This window comes from Ptychodera flava, chromosome 14 (genome assembly GCF_041260155.1).
Source record: "Ptychodera flava strain L36383 chromosome 14, AS_Pfla_20210202, whole genome shotgun sequence".
In the NCBI taxonomy this organism is placed as follows: Eukaryota; Metazoa; Hemichordata; class Enteropneusta; family Ptychoderidae; genus Ptychodera; species Ptychodera flava.
In genome coordinates, this window is record NC_091941.1 from 21,588,902 (window position 1) to 21,608,585 (window position 19,684).

The 19,684-nt window shown below is 37.0% G+C and overlaps 1 long non-coding RNA gene across 1 annotated transcript; it reads right to left on the reverse strand.

The window, feature by feature from the left end:
* Positions 1-1,115: 1,115 nt before the first annotated feature.
* Positions 1,116-15,838, reverse strand: LOC139149733 (uncharacterized). The gene is made up of 2 exons (XR_011556132.1): positions 15,492-15,838; positions 1,116-1,655 (listed from the first exon to the last, which is right to left on the reverse strand). It is a non-coding gene; the product is annotated as an uncharacterized lncRNA (long non-coding RNA).
* Positions 15,839-19,684: the final 3,846 nt, after the last annotated feature.

Below are 19,684 nucleotides of genomic sequence, written 5' to 3' on the forward strand. Positions count from 1 at the left end.
TGTATGACATATGAAGTAATTCTTGTACCAAGTTTGAATGAATCGCTCCTTGCATCTCTGAGATATCTGCGTGAACGGACGGACGGACGCACACACGCACGCACGGACGCACACACGCACGGACATGACCAAACCTATAAGTCCCCCTGGACGGTGTCCGTGGGGACTAAAAACTGTAAAAAATGAAGTGTGATGTCCATTTTGTTCAAAATTATCAAAAAATTACGGGAAAATTCATAAAAATTGTAAAATGTTGCACTAAAATTTGGAGAGAAAAATTACGGCTCTCAAAGGATTAAAGGGGCAGGTTATTTATAAGCTTGATCTGAAAGCAAATTGAGTACAATCTGATAAAAATTTCAATGGAAAACAATGGGCTAGTACCATGTAAGTATTCAATGTTAACAAGAACTAACCTGTAAACCAGGGATTGAGAACTGCCCCTTTATTGAGAAAACCAGGGATTGAGAACTCCCCCTTTATTGAGAAAACCAGGGATTGAGAACTCCCCCTTTATTGAGAAGAAGAGTAAGGAGATGTATTTGTGGTACTTTCAGGCACAAAAATGATGAAAATAATAATTGGCTATTGTTTCAAGTGTGAGCAAAACAGACATGAGCACGTGGGGAGAAAAGCCAGTTCACTGAAGTTGACATCGTATAATCACTGATAGATTTACACCAGCGGGAACAAAACCGAATATACTGCTCTTTTTGAGAGGTCAGCTAATATTTTTCTTTTATGTTGTTTTGAATATGTGCCTGCATTTTTTTCTGAATGTTGTGACAACGGATATTTATAAACCTGGGTACTACTTTATGTGAATCTGAAGGTTGAAGTAAAAAAAAAAGTAATGAGAGCACACCAGCCTCAGGCACCAACAATTCTAGGGTACAATTCTTAACCTAATTGCTAACATATTTTGTAAATTTGGCAAAATAACATAATTCAAAAATTGTTGATGGCCACTTTTGAAAAAATTACAAAATTAATGACTAGTTTGAAGCCATAAAATATTCAGAGAAAATTTAGAATCTATAACTTAATTTTAGATTTAATTAACACAATCACCTCATTTATTTCAACAAATTATTTTGTTTTTATTTCACAATTGAAACAAGCTCTTTTTGAAATAATCAAAATGTTTCTTTGATATTGTAAAATAAAGACTATAACAACATTTTCTTCAAATTTCAAATTTCATGATCACTACCCATGTAAATTTCTGAGGATCACCTCGCCAAGTCCATGTTGATTCCACTTGTAGGTTACACGACACCATCAATGCACTGCACCTGCATGTAATGTGCGTCTTCCAAATGAAATGAACAAACACATCAATTCTGAGTTGAATTGTTGAAACTTGTGCTTAAGCCAGAACGTGTTGACAACATTTTTTTTTTTTCATGACTCCTCGTAAATTAATGCAAAGTCAGTCTGCAGACACCCCCTCCTCCTCTAGCCGTAATAAAAAAAAAATTAAAGAAGGCAAAGCTTGCCATTTCTAAGTAACCAAATTGCGTGTGAAGAATCCCTTGTGTTTCCAACTGAGCGATCGCCAACATCTCCAGTTCTGCGAAATGTAGAGTCGTACAGGCACCCTCTCAAGGCATACATCGGTAGATCATTAATCTTTCCACCCGGACCGAAATGGACTGGAAAAAAAAAACAGGAAAAAAAAAATATTGAACAGTGATGATTAATGGCAGTTCTTAGGGTAAAATGCTATCAGTGCTCAATCTAATGAAGTATATGCTTTAAGTCAATCCATTCATTATCTTGAACGGTGTAACTCGGTGAAGGCTCATTGTGCGCTGATATTACCAGGCAAGTCAAACAATTCCCGCCAGTTAGCTCCTCCGACATTGGTTTTTACAACGCAGTAAAATATATACCTCCTAGCGAGTCCCATATCGAATTGTCCACATGGGTGCAATCCATCATAAATTGCGGGAAAAAGGAAAGACAGTGAACCTTATGCTCTCATCTCATCTTTACTGATGGTATATACAATATTGTTTACAATACACAAATGCATATATATATATACAGAGACACATACACGCACACACGTATACTCACATATACACATTCGCACACATTGGCAAGAATACAAATTTAACACACACAAATGCAATGGGCGTTGCTTGAAATTCACGTCCAACAGACACAATCCCTGGGTCAAAACATTGTTATTTCAACATTTTCTCATAATTTTGTTTACAGATGAAAACCATTAAAGTATTGTGGCATGGCCTTTGGCATTTAACAGTATTTTTTTACTGCGCTTTTTTTCCCCTCTCCCTTTTTCTTTCATTTAACAATTCTTGTTGAGACAAGAAAAGGTAATAAACAATAGACCTGCACTGGTGGAGATGATATTTACATGACCCTGTAGCAGAAAAAAAAAAAATTGAAATAGACACTCCCACTTCTCCAGATGGTAGTGTATCTTTGCTGGTAGGTCAATACGCTTAATTAATTTGCTGCTCACTCACCAGGCTATTTTGTTTGGTGAAACAACAACAAAAAAAACAAAACAATAGCCAAGCTTCTGAAATGTACGAGACAGAAAGGTGGCGATTCATTTCTGTCGCTTGGAAAATACAAATTCGGCATTGTTTTGACTGCAGTCATCTTTCATGTGGCACATATTGTCTCCGCCATCGCACCAGACACAGAAACCAGTTAATGAGGGACGGAACATATGCCCCCAATCACTCACACAGAGCACTCAATAGAACATGCAACTGTCTTCCCGCTGAAAAAAAATTTGAACAAGAGTGTTTAACGTCCAAACCAGTGATTAAAAAAATACCAAACCCCCACCCCCCCTCAGGCTGCCAGTTTGATTGTCTGTTCTCAGATCCCTGTCGGCACAATTCAAGTTCACGCTAATACCGCCCCTGTAGCCTAGCACTGTTGAAAGGTGATAATCTGGTTTAGCATTATCTTGACCTTCAGTGACACTTGTCAATGATTTAAATACATTTTACTACTTAACAACATTTTCCCGCCAAAACTCCAAGATGAATTTAGAATTCCCTTCTACACTGTCTGGTAAATAGAACTTGGCTGTGCCACTGAAATTGATGATTGTGTGCGCATGATGATGAAAGCATTGTCCCTCCCCCCCCCCCCCCCCCAAAAAAAAAAACCCTAAATGTTGACTGAATGCTAGGGAAAACCAGACAGATTTTCACTGGAAAAACAATTGCCTGCAATCAAGGTAGGATTAGCATTATTGTCTATTTAAGCAGAAGTGGTCTCTCTTTGAAAGTTCTGGCAGTGATTTCAATATAATATTATTAATTTTAAATGTTAAAGCCTTCATGATCCTTTTTGAAGTTTAATTGTTCCATTGCACGGAAACAGAAATCACCTACAACCAACAAATGTCGTGTTTGCAGAGATCATGTCTTAATATTATTGCCTTGACATTGTGACCACATTTACCTGACATTCTTGTAATATCAATTTCCTTCAACATTTCATGTGTCACATTTTTTGTTGCCTCTTTTGGCAGAATCTGCCACCCTGCAGGCAAGGCAATTAAACTACAAATCACAAAAAATATCATTTTCTCCCCCTGCATTTCCCAAAAGTCATTTTTTTAACGGGTAACAGCATCGCTTCTCAAACAGGCTATGGCTCCTAAATTGCGAGTAAAGATTTCCATATAATTTATCATGAATATTTCATCTCCTCCATTCAGAGTTCTATTTCATTAGGTGAGAATTTGTTAATTATTGAGCACAAACGGTTGCCAACAAAACTGAAAGTCTGAGAATGTGAAATAATTAGGACATCATGCTTATAATGACAGTCCACCTTGCTGAATCTTTTGCAAAAAAAAAATTATTTGGACACCGGTCCTTTCATCCAAATTTCTGAGGACTATAGTCACCTTTGGTGAGATTTCAATTCTAACAACACATTGATGACAGGAAATATCTTTACTGACATAAAAGTACCGTGTCAAAATATCTAACACATGTATTTATATGCCATCATCAAAAAACCCAACCCTTTCCTCAAACCATCACTCATTCCTCTGTGCTCACCGACAAAAAGGTTTACTTTTGCTTGAATTTCTGTCGTCATCTGGCTTTGCTTCTCCGGGATCGATTACAATCCTCATTGGGAAAAAAAAAAAAATCCACCCAACTGCATTTTTATTAATTGAATTTTTTTCCATCAGTTGGCCCGGCCCTTGCGTGGTATGATGGATCACTTTTTAAAGTCCGCTCTCAGTGTAAGAAGATACACCGGCCCTTGTGCGGCAGACAATAGCTTTATTGTGGACAGCATGCATGGCACATGTTAAAAGTCTCTACCTGAATGCAAATAGGAGACTCGGTTAAAAAGTCTGCGTGCAGTGCAGTCAAATCTGAAGCATTCTCCTATATACATTGATTTTGACATCTTTGATTATCATTCACTAATCTATCTCCTGCGAATTCCGATTATTTCACCAAAAAAAAATAATTCTCAAAAAAACAAGGTGTCAGATAAATAAAACAAAACGGTGTCCACTCCTTAAATGTGTGTTAGTTCCTATTCGTCTGATCTCTGTGATGTACAAATCTAGGATGCCACGTCACAGATGTTGCTATTTTTGTTAATAGCCAGCTTGAAGACCTCAAAGGACCTTACTAGAGCTGTGTTGAGGGCATTGTGGAATGTTTGGCTTAAGTACTTCCATCAAAGGTGATAAATTCCATTTCAAACACGTACATGGAGGTGTCAGACACTACATCACAAGGTGGAGCAGCGGAGTGTTTTGCATGCGTTGTTCTTCGGCATTTTCGTCCTTGTTCCTCGTTGTTAAATTTAGCACAATACCCTTATCAAATTTACTTTGTAAATCCGAGATCTCAGCCAATTTTTTTTCAAGTTCACTTCTATATAACAGTACCTGTTGTAAACTTCACCATTCTCTACTAAAGGGTAAAGACTTTTTTTTTTTTCGTTTCTTGTTCAACTCCCAAAAGTGTGTTGAAAAAACCCACTACTTAGCTTGTCATGTCAACATTGTGTCTCTGTATGTAAAATGTACTGTTATTGTTGCATTCTGGTCTGGACCAGAGTTCACCGATGTCAATAACAACAATGCAGTTTGTACACCATACACTGAGGTTGCATTGACAAGTTGAACTTTACTGTGTATATCTCAACATGCTTTGGGGAGTAAAACAAGACACGAAGGTTGATATTAAAAACAAAAATAGTGGGGGGAAAAAATCTTACAAAAATACAGCTATTAATTGGCCCTTTAATAAATTTACTCTAGCAGTAAACAACAACAACTGTTCTCCGTGGAAAATTCAGATCCCTGTGTATTGAGGTGCAGGGGTTAATGGTCTCAGTGCATTTGATAACTTCCCTTGTCTTGCATTTCTTCTACTTCTCTCATACCATAGGGTACAAAGCCGCAGAAGATGGCCAGTATTTGTTTGTCTTGATACCATTGAGTTTTGCAAACTTTACTTCTTTGACAGTATTTCTTCAGATTTCGGCAGGAATCTTTGAATCGAGGGAATCAACAGAAATGATCAAAAAATCACTGACATCTGATCATGTGATCATATCACGTTGCTTCTTCCCTTTTTTCTCCTCTGCTTGTTTACAAAAAAATTCCTTGGTCTTGAAAGAAAACAGGAAGTTGGACCAGTTGGCAAAGGTTGATACTGTCCCAATTTAATTGCATAATTTGACCCGCTTGTAAAGCGAGGTTAAGGTCTTGCTTAAAGGAATATTTCAAGATTTTGCGGCACCTTCCTGCTTCTAAAAATACTGATCTGCGTATGTGATTGCACCAACTCAGGCATGTCTACAAAGTGTTTGCTGGGTGTTCTTGCAGCGGGATCCTGCTAGACTTTGAGAGTTTGAACATCTAGCTGAGAGACTGAAATGAATTCTGAAAGTTTGCGAACTCCAGTTTCAGAAGAAGAAAAAAAAAATTACCCTTATTTTATTTACAGAGGGATGTGTACTCAAAGTAATTCTGAACTTCTTTCTGAAGGTTTCATAACACAATAAGCTGAAAGCCATGTACTTTTCCGGAATCATGTACTTTTCCGGAATCAGCTTGCGCGAATTCAGTCTCCTTTTTTCCTGGATTTTTGCCAGTGAAACAGCAACTTCGATGAAGCCCGTCGGGCATTACATCTAATTTGCATCAGGGTCGTATGTTTAAGAGCAGAATGTAGTGCACGCGATGGCTCATTAAAACTTCTGCAAGACTCCCAGTGCCATCTGTGTGAACTGTAAAATACTCTAATCTGTAATAAACTCGTGGCATACCCGACCACACACCGGTAAACCGAACGTAAAAGTAATGTCATTATCAGCCGTCCAATCCTAACAAACTCCATTGACGACAAGATTTTCATAAGTCCAATATGGAGTTTTAATCCCTTAGGAACAGAAAGGGTTGGGAATAAATACTAAGCGGCCAAATGTGATTAAAGAGGCCATGAATTGAAGTGAACTGTAATAATATCGCTGGAAATAATAATTCCATATTGTGGATTGGCCATTTAAAAAGTTGAATTTTGTTCAAACACATATGTTGTACTGTGATTTGAAATTAGAATAATGAAAAAACAACAAGGGAAGAATTACTGTTTCTGATAATGAGACCTGATATGAAAACAACATTTATCATCAGAGTTTATAATTTCTATACAGAAATAAATGAGGGAAAGCTCACCTTGATGATAAAAAAGTGTGTATGTGTGTGTGTGTATATCTATCTATCTATCTATCTATCTATACACACACACGTATATCAATATATGTGTGTGTGTATATAAATGTATATATATATATATATATATATATATATTATATATATATATATATATATATATATATATATATATATATATATATATCAGAGGTTGCCATGAAGCCATTATGGTGATAACCGGGAGGGCACATTGTATACATTTTGTGTGTATGTGTATATATATATATATATATATATATATATATATATATATATATATATATATATATATATATATATATATATATATATATATATATATATATATATATATATATATATACACACACACACACACAAAATGTATACAATGTGCCCTCCCCGTTATCACCATAATGGCTTTATGGCAACCTCTGAACTTGGGCACAGAGAGTACGGTTACACGTTGTTGAGGGTTGAAAATATGCACTCACCAGAGTGCTCTAATGGCAACACGTACCATGAGCGAAGCATAGTGCCAACAGTGATATAATCAAATCAAAATAATACAAGATGTCAATATTGACCTGAAAAACAGATGTGTGAAACAAAGACAGAATAGAAGAAGGAAGGAAAAAAAAAATTATGGCAAGTGATAATGACCTGACCAGACAGCTCTATAAACTTAAAATCAAACATCCTACACAAAGTAATAAAATAGTGAATATTATGATATAAAGGATCTGTGACATTTATTGCAACATTATCAGATAATCTCTGAATTCAACAGAACAAACTATACACGAAATAACACCGATGGTGTCAGCTGTTACACTTGTTAAAGTTGCACTATGAAGTGTATATGTACACTTTCACCTAAAAGTCCTGGGTTATGCACGGCTGAAGGAAATCCAACGTTGTGTCCACATACTACACAGACTATCTGTCAATGACGGTATTACACAGGGTAGTTATAAAAATGATCTCATAGTTATTCCTGAATGAGTTGATTGATTTCTGTGGTCAAAACTTTCAAAAATAAATTTATAGAGAAAGAAATAAGAAATTGAAAAAAAGCAAAATTTGGCTAAAATTGCAACTACACTACAGAGGTGGTATAGATTACACCTTGCTGTATGTATCCATGTTGCCCTAGCTGCTATGCATTAACTTGCTCCTATCATAGACATGCAAGCATAAGTTTTCATCTTTTCCTATGGTCTATATATGCTTCATGTCAACAAATGTAAAACCTGGATACCAACTAATTAGCCAAAATAGATATGGTTTTCATCGCACCTCACACGCCATTGACTTCAATGAAATATTTGATTTTCTCTGATGAATTTCATGACGGTTTGAAATGTGCCAGATATTTGCAACAAAAGAAAAATCTGGGAAAGAAACCAGACTATTTGCTATTGTACATTACCTTCATCCAAGTAAACTGGTTATTCTTATCAAAGTCTATATGAATTAAGACATAACCCTGCCCCCCGCCCCTATGATAAGAAAACGGTCAAAAGACTACTTCATTAACTTGTGTGAATGAATATATTTCTAACAGTTCCACATTGCCCCTTGTTTTCAAATGGAGGTTGGCAGACAGTAACTGCTTTCTAAGAAAGTGTTGGGAAACCCGGAGGTGAACCCCTTTGTGGATAAACGGTGAACAAATATTTTATTTTGAGCCCACATCATTCTCTCCTCCCAGTTGCTGCTGGTAGTGTGTGCTCTCTGTCTCACGGTGGACAATATGGCCATCTTGCCATTGTGTTACATCAACTACCTTTGCTTGCACATATGCCACCAACCCTCAGCATGTTAGCGTCTATGTCCCACCATCACTGGAGGACTGGGCAAAATTTCATCTCTCATCTTCTTCTGTATTATGTTCAACCTATCCGCTCTACTTTTCCTTTGATTCTGTCTGCCGACATCTGACCACCGCTTTTGCCTAAAAACGTTGAGCGAGTCTTCCGTTGCTTGAAAAAAAAACATGGACTTGTTTATGCACCTACACACACAAAGAAGGTATATACAAACACTGCCATCATATTTGCTGCTTTTTTTTTTTATTAACCCCAGAGACCTCCGGCGTGGGTCTCATGGAATCGATTGGGATTCTACCCGAAAAATCTGCTGGTGGGTTTTGTTTATGTTCAATCAATTTGAAGACAGGAGTAACTGATACCAGTACGTTGTGGTGATGTGCGGATGAAGCATGTTAAAAAAAAAAGTTTCCAAAGGACAAACTGAAGTATTTTGTTTCCATTCGAAAAAGAAGAATGAACGGTAGGAACAGCATTTCTGATATCCATCAGAAGAATATTATAAAACACAATATGGCCTGTTATTTCACTCTGACTTCATTGTTTACGGAATAAATGAGTAGTCACGGCAACCTGCCACTCTGATAAACGCTAATGAAAATCAGAGATTATGACGACAAGAATTTTTATCTGCTCAGTTCCACGTTGTTGGATCAAAATTGTCCCTTTTTTCTGTCCTTTCTTTCCGTGCGGTATCAGCACAAAGACTTTATTCATTCAATTTCATGTACACAAAAGTCATGAAGAGAAAATATATGTAAACCAAGCATTTGGTACTCTAAACATTGGTACTCTAAACACTGAAAGTAGAAATCGTCTTATCTCTGCGCCGTGCGGAAACCTAAGACAGGTCTCTGTGCTTGGTGGAGTGCAATGCTTTCATATGTTATGATAAGGGGCGCAAAAACCTACACTGGATCATAGGTAATAAAACGGCGGCATTATTCACAGTACTTTTATTGCATCTTGATCTCTTATCTTACAGAAAATATGGAAAGGTATATAAAACTATCCCTTGAACATGAAAGACAGAAAAATTGATATATGACCGAGAAAAATAATGCAATATTCTGATTAAAAATACTTCTAGTTTCCATGCGTCACATTCTCGGTAATTTTCTCTCACTCTTGGGTATATATTTTTTGCCTTGTACCCTTGCTCCTAAAATGTACCCTTGAACTTACCGGTACACTATCACTCTGAATAATTATAAACAGAAATGGAGCAGAAAAAAATAAGTCACCAGTCAGAACATGATTAATGAATGTACCACTGTACTTGCAGATCTTACAAACCCCCAGACGTGCAAAAAGATGTTTTCCGCATATCTTACTTTTTCTCATTAATTTGGACAAAAAAGAAAGGAGATATGCCAATGTTTATGATACACTATAGTGTTCAACTCATGTCGTGTCTCAACATGACGACACCAACACAGTTTGAGGATGAGTATCAAGGTACATAATACAGAAGTGCTGAAGTCACTGGGGCCAGAGTCGGCCCTCATGCCCCAGTGAACCCCACGGCCCAGTGAACCTTAGTATTAAAGCATTGTTACGGGGGACAGTTATTGGCTTTAATTTATGATGCCAACAATGAAGTATACATTCACGTCTGAAATACATACCCCTGTACTTCCACGTCCAGCAGTGTCATCCGGGTTCATCTGGAGACTCTGCTGCAAACCCTGAGTCTAATATATGCCTGCCAGAGTATTGCCATACTGATCCTTCAGAGTGTATATGTCATACAAAACCCCCTTTTGCGGTCATCACGACAAATGTATGGAGCCTTTCATACGGAACCTGGGAAGCCTAATGCAAACTTCTTGAAGCCAAACGATGCAAAAACGAAGAATAAATTATGCATTTGCCTTCCAAGGAAGCTAATTCCCTGCCAGGCCTAAACTCCAATATATAGGGACACTTCAGGTGAATTTAGAATAATTATCATCTTGGCAATCAATGTTGATGGTCATTTTCTTTTATTTCACACTTTCATTTCCACACAAAATTAACCCTTTGAGTGCCATAATTTTTTGCCCACCCAAATTTTAGTACATTTTACAAGTTTTTGCAAATTTTTCTGTAATTTTTGGGATAATTTTGAACCAAACGGACATCATATTTATTTCCTACAGTTTTTTATCAAAATTTTGGCAAAAATCTGAAAAAAATTACTTGAGTATATTTTATAAAAGTGACAGAAATTGACTTTGGGGCTCAAAGTGTTAAATGAGAAATTACAAGGATTTTCCTTGACTTTTAGCATTTGGGGAGCTATATATACGACGTCTTCCTTGATGAAAATGTACCTCCTGTGTCAGTGCATACACTTTGATATTACAGTCGCAGAATAAAACTAGCATGGACAAACTTAACAAGTAATTATACTGAGCAAATACTTGGGACCACCTGCGCAGAATTAAGAGTAATCATAATCCGTCTCAACATTTCTTAAATATCGACACACACACACTTAACTTACGAGGAAACCGGACACGCGACGCGTAATCAAATTAATGAGATCAATGCAGGACGAATTCATACGTTGTGAAAGACTTTCTCAACTGTGAAACCTGTCCCCCTGGGGAAAGCCATCCGAGTATAACGTCACTTAATCAATAACTGAACGTCAGCTCAAACAATGGCTTCGGAGTCACAACTTTTCAGCATGCCTGCCACAATGTCGAGTAATTGGATTATAATTGAAATGACCCAAAGTACATATTTTTTAATCAAATTACACAAATGGATAACATCTCTTAAACATTTTTTTTCCCCTTCTTCTTAATACCTCCACTGTAGATTCCTCAAGGATGGTGGCATTTAGAAAGAGCTGCACTGAAAAGCCAGCGTCTAATTAGTTAATGGTAAAATCTTGCTCGATGGATTTATTTGATAATTACTCAAAAGGCTCGTAATTGGTAAGGTGTTCATAGGGGCATGGTTCCCAACTTCTGACCGTCAAGTTCTTGTGAGCTTGGTAAAGAAACGTCTTGCTGTGTTTTCAGAAATGGCATATCGTATTTGAAAATCAAGTACAACATCAAGATTACAGTGTTAAGAGAGTTTTAATTCCTTAAGGTAGTATGGGCCTTGAAAGTGAAAGACTTAAAATTTTTGCTCAAACTTTCCTCAATGAAACTGTCAACCATTCTCTTACCAAATCAAGAATAAAAATAAGGAGTCACCGTGCAAAGTTTGGTACTGGAGAAACAAATTACATGATATTTACCGATATTTGAAATTCAAAATGGCCGCCATCCCTGAATTTACTTCTATGGGGAAAAAAAATTTATGGATTTTTGAAAAACTAAGACAGTAAACATTTTTCTTATTCCAACTGCTTTTAAATGAGCCCCCACATGAGGTAGATCAGATATAAAATGTAAAAAATTTAGAGACTGAATATCTGTCCCTGGGGCATATTCTACCTTCTAGACAAGTGAGAGCAGCATATATGAAGAACCATGGGTCCATCTCCCTTGTAATATGAAACAGTACTTGCCTGAGAGGGTGCCTTTCATGATGGAAAAAATAAAGTCACCCTTTACAATAGCATTAAGGTAGTATGTGCCTATACAGTGAAAAACACACTTTTGTTCAAACTTTCCTCAAAGAATCTTTCAACCATACTCGTTAAAAATAAGAATAAAAATCGCTGGTCCGCTGTGCAAATTTTTGTACTAGAGAAACGAATTACCTACGATTTACCGATATTTGATATTCAAAATGGCCACCATCTCTGTGTTAAGTCTATGGAGAAAAATAAAGTTTTCGGGGATTTTCGAAAAACTAAGGACAGTGAAATTTTTTCTCGCACCAGCAGCTTTAAAATGAGCCCCCCCCCCCCCCCCCACAAGTGGTAGATCAAAAAAGAATTGTAACAGTTTGAGAGTTCCAACATATGTCCCTGAGGCACATTCTAACTTCTATACAAATGAGAGCAGCACATATGAGTTACACTGGCTCCATCTCCCTTGTGACATGAAACAGTGCTTGCCTGAGAGGGTGCCTTTCATGCTGAAAAATATACGAAGTCACCCTCTAGGATAGCATTCAATCATACTGTAGTTTTTAGCACGGGTCCAGTGTTACACAGTCCTGCTGTGACAGCTAATGATTGAAATGACCAAAGGTACACATTTTTAATCAAATTACCCGAATGGAACACATTTCTGGAACATTATTTTTCTTCCCCTTAATAATGTCACGGTGTATTTCTCAATGCTTAGGTGCCAGGCTGCAAGCATAGGTGGTTGGATTATGATGTTCAGGTTATAGGAACGATATCCCACTGAGAACAGAGATAAACCCAAGAGCTGGTGACCTTTCTATGTAGCTATTTCACCACAGCTTGTTCTTTCTCTCTCTCTAGCTGAACGCCAATGACTTTAAGGAGATATGAACTCTGACCCTCTGATACTATTGAATAATTTATTGCATCACAATGATGACTATTTTACATATTATGACCACTGATAAACCGGTACAGCTTGGCTACCTGGCAAAAAAAAAAAACAGAACCCTCACTGTGAGTAATTATATGCATCTTGGCAAGTTGCCAATATTTGTATGGTTGGCCCGGTTAATATTGTCAATTTCACAATGATCTGGCTGATGCAAAAAAAGAACCAGAACATTGATATCTTTGACTTCTTTTCAAATCTCGTTATTTTCAGGAACAAAATGAAAAAAATGGTGAATTGGAACTGTTGAGCAAACACTTGTCTCGTGATGCATCTGTTGTGAGACGACACACTCTGATCTTTACGAATCTAACTGACGCAGCAGTCAACTTTCATCTCTTCAAAAAATATTTTGACCTCTGACCTTTGCAATCATACTGTATAAAAATGCCCTAAAATGTCAGGGGTTTTTGCACAAAAAAAACTCCTCTGCATTTTGGAAAGAAACAAAAATTCTAAGAGATAATTCCCTCTTTCCCACTGTGAGATAAAAACCTAGAGGACCTTTGCAGCAGAGGACTAGGCCATGTACAGTACACATATCACGCTACCACTTTGACGTGATTAGGTCACTTTTACTATCGTATTTGCTCGTACACACATTGTGGTTTCTATGTATCAGAAATTTCCTCTATGATTAAGTTTTCCCATTTTCAGCTTGCCCCAAAGGCCTTTCCCAGCTGAATGCCTCAACACTCACACGGCACAAAACGCTGCAAATTGCTGTGTCAATTTCCACATCCATATTAATTTGCCATCTAACACTGCCAGCAGGCAATAATAGCACGGCATATCACAGTCTTGGCACCTTCAACACTGACATTAATATGCTTGGGTGTGTGAAGAGCCAGCTTGACACACAGGAGCGTGCTCCAATCAGTAGTCTGCGGTTCACAGGGATACGGCTGTAGGTACCCAGTCAGAAAAACACTCCACTGTGCTTTCCCATAATCCTATTGTGTACCATGTTAGAGAAGTGTGTATAAATTTGAATTAATATGCACATTGGTCAACTTCATTTTCAAGGATTGTGGGTATAAATCATGTAGATTTATATACCAGGGGGTGAGGTGTGTATGAGACCCTACATTCACTAGGCCAAGATGACACATCTTAGATGTGAAAAACCACATCACTTTTAGTGACTCACTAGGGCGTATATAACACGGCCAATGACACATAATGACAGTACTTACAGCCTCAGGAAATTGACAAGTATTTATACGACTTCCATCACAATGGGACAATTAAATATGACAATTAACAAGTGCTCATTTCAAACTTGTCCACATAATTAGACATAATCACTGAGGGCACTGCATTAGAAACAGTCTCCGGGAGGAAATGACATTCATTTTAACTCAGTTTCCTTCTCAAGAACTTGCACGAGAGAAACCGAGCAAATCATGAGATTTGTACATATACATGGAGGCTTAGAGAGAGAAGGGTACACATTAAAGGCCTTGGCAAGAAATAAAACTCTGACATTAGAAACACCTATCCATCTTCATTCAAATTGTCAATAATTATGATTTCCAGTTCCCTTTGGGCGTTTTTATATTAACTTACGCAAGAAGCCTGTTATATACAGATAATAAAATTTTGGACAGACATTGAGTTTACACAAGGAGACTATAAAATATGAGTTTGGAAGGCCAAGAAAAAGAATTTTAAGAAACTTTAAAAACTATGGGAAAGAATGTAAAAAGCTGAAAATGTGTATCTCCACTGAGCTGTAGCAACTATATTGTAAAACCCCCCAAATATACAACTTTAGGAAATTTTCAAGGCATTGAAAGCCACGTGAGAATATATGAAACAAACAGTTTTATTACACAGTTGTGCTTATAATTTATCAAGCTATAAATTACTTGTTAGTTTCAGAAAGGGCAGAAATTTTATTAGGATATTTACATAAATAATACATAATTGTGATGGCCTCCCTCCCCACTACTCCTCCCCCGCGCCTTCCTGTCAGTCTTTGGGTCTTGATATGAAGTGTATCTGTGACACAGAGAAAAACTTCGAAAATTTGCACTTTTGCGATACGCGCTATAGTGCCTACCGTGCTCTATTCTGGGCGGAAAGTACCCTCGTATCGTTCAGCTTTAGATATCAAAAAGCGCGGGATACGTGCGGTGGTGCGAACTTTGCACACATAGACAAGGAACCGACCGAAAGGTGCAGACTGCTCTATACTCCTACTGTCAGTACTGAGGCAGGTTCATGTACTGAGTTTATCTTTGATCTATAGAACGTAAATAAATTCCTGATTCAAATGTCTCGAAAACTGTTACCGTCGTCATGAAAATCTAGTTTTCCGATTGAATAAGTTGCTCTTGCGGCCATTCAATTGATACGATGGTCGATGCTCGCTCGCTCGCTCGCTCGAGCACGGTATTTATACGGCGGGAGTGCCCATGCTTCCACATATGCTTTCATATTCATATCAACACAAATGCAAATCATACAAACCTCAGTCGCCACTATTTCCAGTCAAGCTGATGACAAATATTGAACTTCTCTTCACTTACTCAATGGGCAGTTATCGAAACAGAGCCATTCAAAAACAGTGAACCAATTCTTGACCGCGGAGTGACGTCACTTTCACCTCACGCACGCGAGTGAGGTGAAATGGGATTTGACTATACAAGACAGTGAACATGCAGAAATTATGTGACAAAGTACAGAACTTAGTGTTTATCATTGACATAATGTTGAAAATTTGAATGCTGTAGTAAATGTTGAAAAATCCACACTTCGATATTTGTTCTCACGGCAGTGTGACGCAAAAATGACGTAAAAATCCGCAAGTTCCCGGATGTCCGCGGTCAAGAATATTCAGATTATTACACATTTGACATCTCTGGCCGAGGTTAAGTTTTTAACAGCGCCCTCTAGAGTTGAGATGTTATGTTCCTGCGGACATGTCTGAAATGTATATTACGCAGACTTGAGAGTGAAAGCATTAAATAACCCTTGAGGTCTATAGAACAACATATCTTGTATTTTTTGTTAAAGTTGCATCTGCACCAACAAGGATATTGAATAATATCAGCATCTAATGCAATACAGATATGTGGAGAAAGAAATTAAGTTTTGTAAGGACAAAATGTTACAACTCCAGGCTATATAGGTCTCGGGGAGCCTGTTCAGTGAAAACATTTCCAGCAAAATAAGATGATATTGATCTTATTATCCAGAGACAATAGTCCCTACACCTTTTTGTTTTTGGAATTTGTGGCACAAATTATGTTAAGAAAACACAGCTGATATCTTAGGTAATTTAGTCGAAGAAACTTAATTGGGAAATTGCCACATACCAGAAAACAATTACTTGTGGGGTAAATAATAGGAAATATAGTTTGCTTCTTAAGAAATGAAAATATCTCATAATTTTGGTGCTTAAGTTAGAACAAATAATACCACTTTTGTGGTTGGATAATAATAAGAGTCCTCAAAATTTAAATTTATTTATCTTCGGATATCAGGTCAGTAATGTTGTTATTTTATCAATGTAATCAAACGATATGCTGAGGCAAGCTGACAAAGTCAGATTTTTAATTTCTTTTTTAACTTCCATAATGTAACAAGATCCCCACTGTGACCTGAAAGGCAAGCATCAGGGAGTGAACTCTGTAAACGACCCTTCTACCCTTACCTTTGGCAAATCAGACTTTAAATAGCAATATACGGGAGATGCGAGAAGTTGTAAAGCCAGAAATAAAATTGAAGGCATGAACTGCATGTAGCCCCTTCACTGATATCTGTATATCAGTGACAAGACACAGCTTGATTCAAGATTGTGTTCTCTGATATAACGGCATTATCACAGTTTCATATATACTGTGTTTGTCTGTGATTATTAGTTTAATAAGTGATTGTGTCATCTTGTTCAGAACAATGGTTTACAAGTGGGTGCATGGCTTTCAAACTTTCAGAATTCTACAGTCGGCAAGTCACTGACCCTCATCTAAAATTGGCAAATTCACAATAACATGTAGGTAGTAATCGGCTTAAATCTGCAATATAGGTGTAGCTTTTGTCACTATATTTCTTGAATCAATAGAATTTTTCTCCCTCTTTAAGATTTTTGTTTTGCTAAAATGGCAATGTTTTCAGTGTATAAAAACATAAATAAAAACCACAGGCTTCAAAATTATATAACGGGTCACAAATTTCCATTTTCCGTCATCTGAGGGCAGCAAACAGAGCCACAACCATTCCTGCCTGGAACTATAAATCTTATATGCAAAGAATTGAAAAAAGCATATTTTCCTGAAAGTGTTCACTAACATTTTTCCATCAGGATAAGCAGATAAACTAGAGGTCGAACATACTACATAATGGATCAGTACGCCTCAAGTTGAGGAATGCACTGGCTTTGTGTTACTGTCTGTAACTGTTTGTAATATATTTTCATTGTTTTCTTTCCAATAAAACCAGATCATTCATTTATCCATCCTAATGATTTGTGTTCAAGTGCAAAATATTAGCCTTGCCACTAATATGCCTTGTGTAAATTGTACTGTTGACAAATGAACTCCAGTCTGGGTTAGATTCAGTTGACAACAAACATTCGACACAACATACGCTGCACTGACAAGTTGGAACAGCTTTAAAAAGGCTCAGATGCAAAACAAGGAACTGCATTTTACAAAATCGACAGAAACACTGGAAAATAAATGCAAAAAAGTTACAGCTAATGGAGCCTTACTTCAGGAATCTTCTAAAATAATATTGACATTCTAGAAAACACTAAAGGAAAAAAGAAAGTGTCATTTTGTTGTATGAGATAGCCAGATTTTAGGTCTCCAATAATCCCATTCTGGTTAGTAACATCATGATATCTACTTTTATTCTCCGTTAATTGGAAGTCCTTACTTCAATCTTGAGTCTTAAAATGGCAAAAAAAACAGCCGTTATAAAGACACTTAGGTATTGTCTATGATTACACAAAAAATGCCTGAATGCCCTGTTCATACCCGACAACCTGAATAACACATTCATAAGAGCAATTACTGATACGCAGGGGTTTTCCCCCTTATTTGTGAAGTCATTCAGATTTTCAAAGATATAATCACCACATTATCAACCAAGGAATTTTTCGTCCCGGTTTTTTCAAATTCACATTTCTTTCCTGCCTTTGAGAATCATAGAGACCGAAAAATCCAACAATTAGGGACACCATTCAAGCTGCAAATGTGTAGATCTCATGTCAAACAAATTCTTTTTTTGACAGAATTGGTAATTTACGGCGTCGATACATTTAGTAAGTGTAGACTTTCCTGAGGATTTATCACACCTACTTCTGAAACTTTCAAAAGGCAGGTGATAAAGTCTAAAGCCCCTGAAAGCCCAGTCATATGTCACTTAGATGCCTCATTGGGAGTTAATATTAACAGGGTATCCACAGCCCTGCTTTGTGTACTTGAAAAATCAAGCATTGAGTGGGTAGGGTTTTATAGTCGCTGCTTAAAAGGCAGTCATAAGTGAATAATATTGTCGCACACGTTTTGAATTTCTTTATGACATTAAAAGTCATAAAATTCACCTGGACTAAAATCTGATATATAGTGCCACTCTGACATTTTGTGCAAAATTCCAGATATTCATCTTGATGTGAGAACATTTTCTAGCAACAAGAACTACTCAAGATTAAGACCCATTGCCTTGAAAAGAGAAATGTGATATTTGTGATATTAACTCTTTGAGCGCCAAAGTCAATTTTTGTGGCCCTTATAAAATACCTCAGTCAATTTTTGTCAGATTTTTGCCAAAATTTGATAAAAAACTGTGGCCAATGAAATTTCGAGTCCACTTTGTCAAAAATTATCAAACAAATTACAGAAAAGTTCATAAAAATTGGTAAAATGTTGCACTAAAACTTTTGGTGGGAAAAATACAGCACTCAAAGGATTAAAAGTGAAAAATGGCATACTATCTGAACATGACAAACTGGCAAAACAAAGTTGAACACTGTGGAATTCCGTATAAGGGTGTTTAGGCAGTGTAAGAAATAAAGGGTCAGGCACAGCTGTAACTTTGAGGATTTTTTCACTGATTTTTTACATATCAATTGCTAGTTCTTGTTCTACTCCCCAAAGCATGTTGAATCACCAACTATTTACACTCTCCAACACAGCGTCTATGTATGTAAAATGCACCACAGTACTGTTTACATTTGAATTCTAGTCCGGACCAGAATTTACTTATCAACAACCACAATGTATGCATGTACAGGCTGAGTTGAAAAGCTGAATACTGCGTATCTCAGTATGCTTTAGGCAGTAGAATAAGAAACTGTGGTTGACAATAAAAACTAAAATATTGAAATTATCATAAGTTACAGCTACTGGCCCCTTAACTCACATGATTATCATAACCAATGATTACTTTTTTCAGAGGAAAGCAATAACAAACTCACACGCAGAAAAGCCTGCTGATGTGCAGTGTACTCGGAAGGTTATGTCTGATTGGTCAATTGTCACTATTCACAGCAACTTAGGAAGGCTTTTTGTATTATTTTATGATAAGGGCGACATTTTTTATTTTTGTGTTTCTCATCTCCCAACTGACCGTAAATTTCAGCTCCGAAATGAAAATAAAAAAACTTTTTTATTTGCGCCGCCTCTGAGGCGATCATCCTAGCAACTGCACCGCCATCA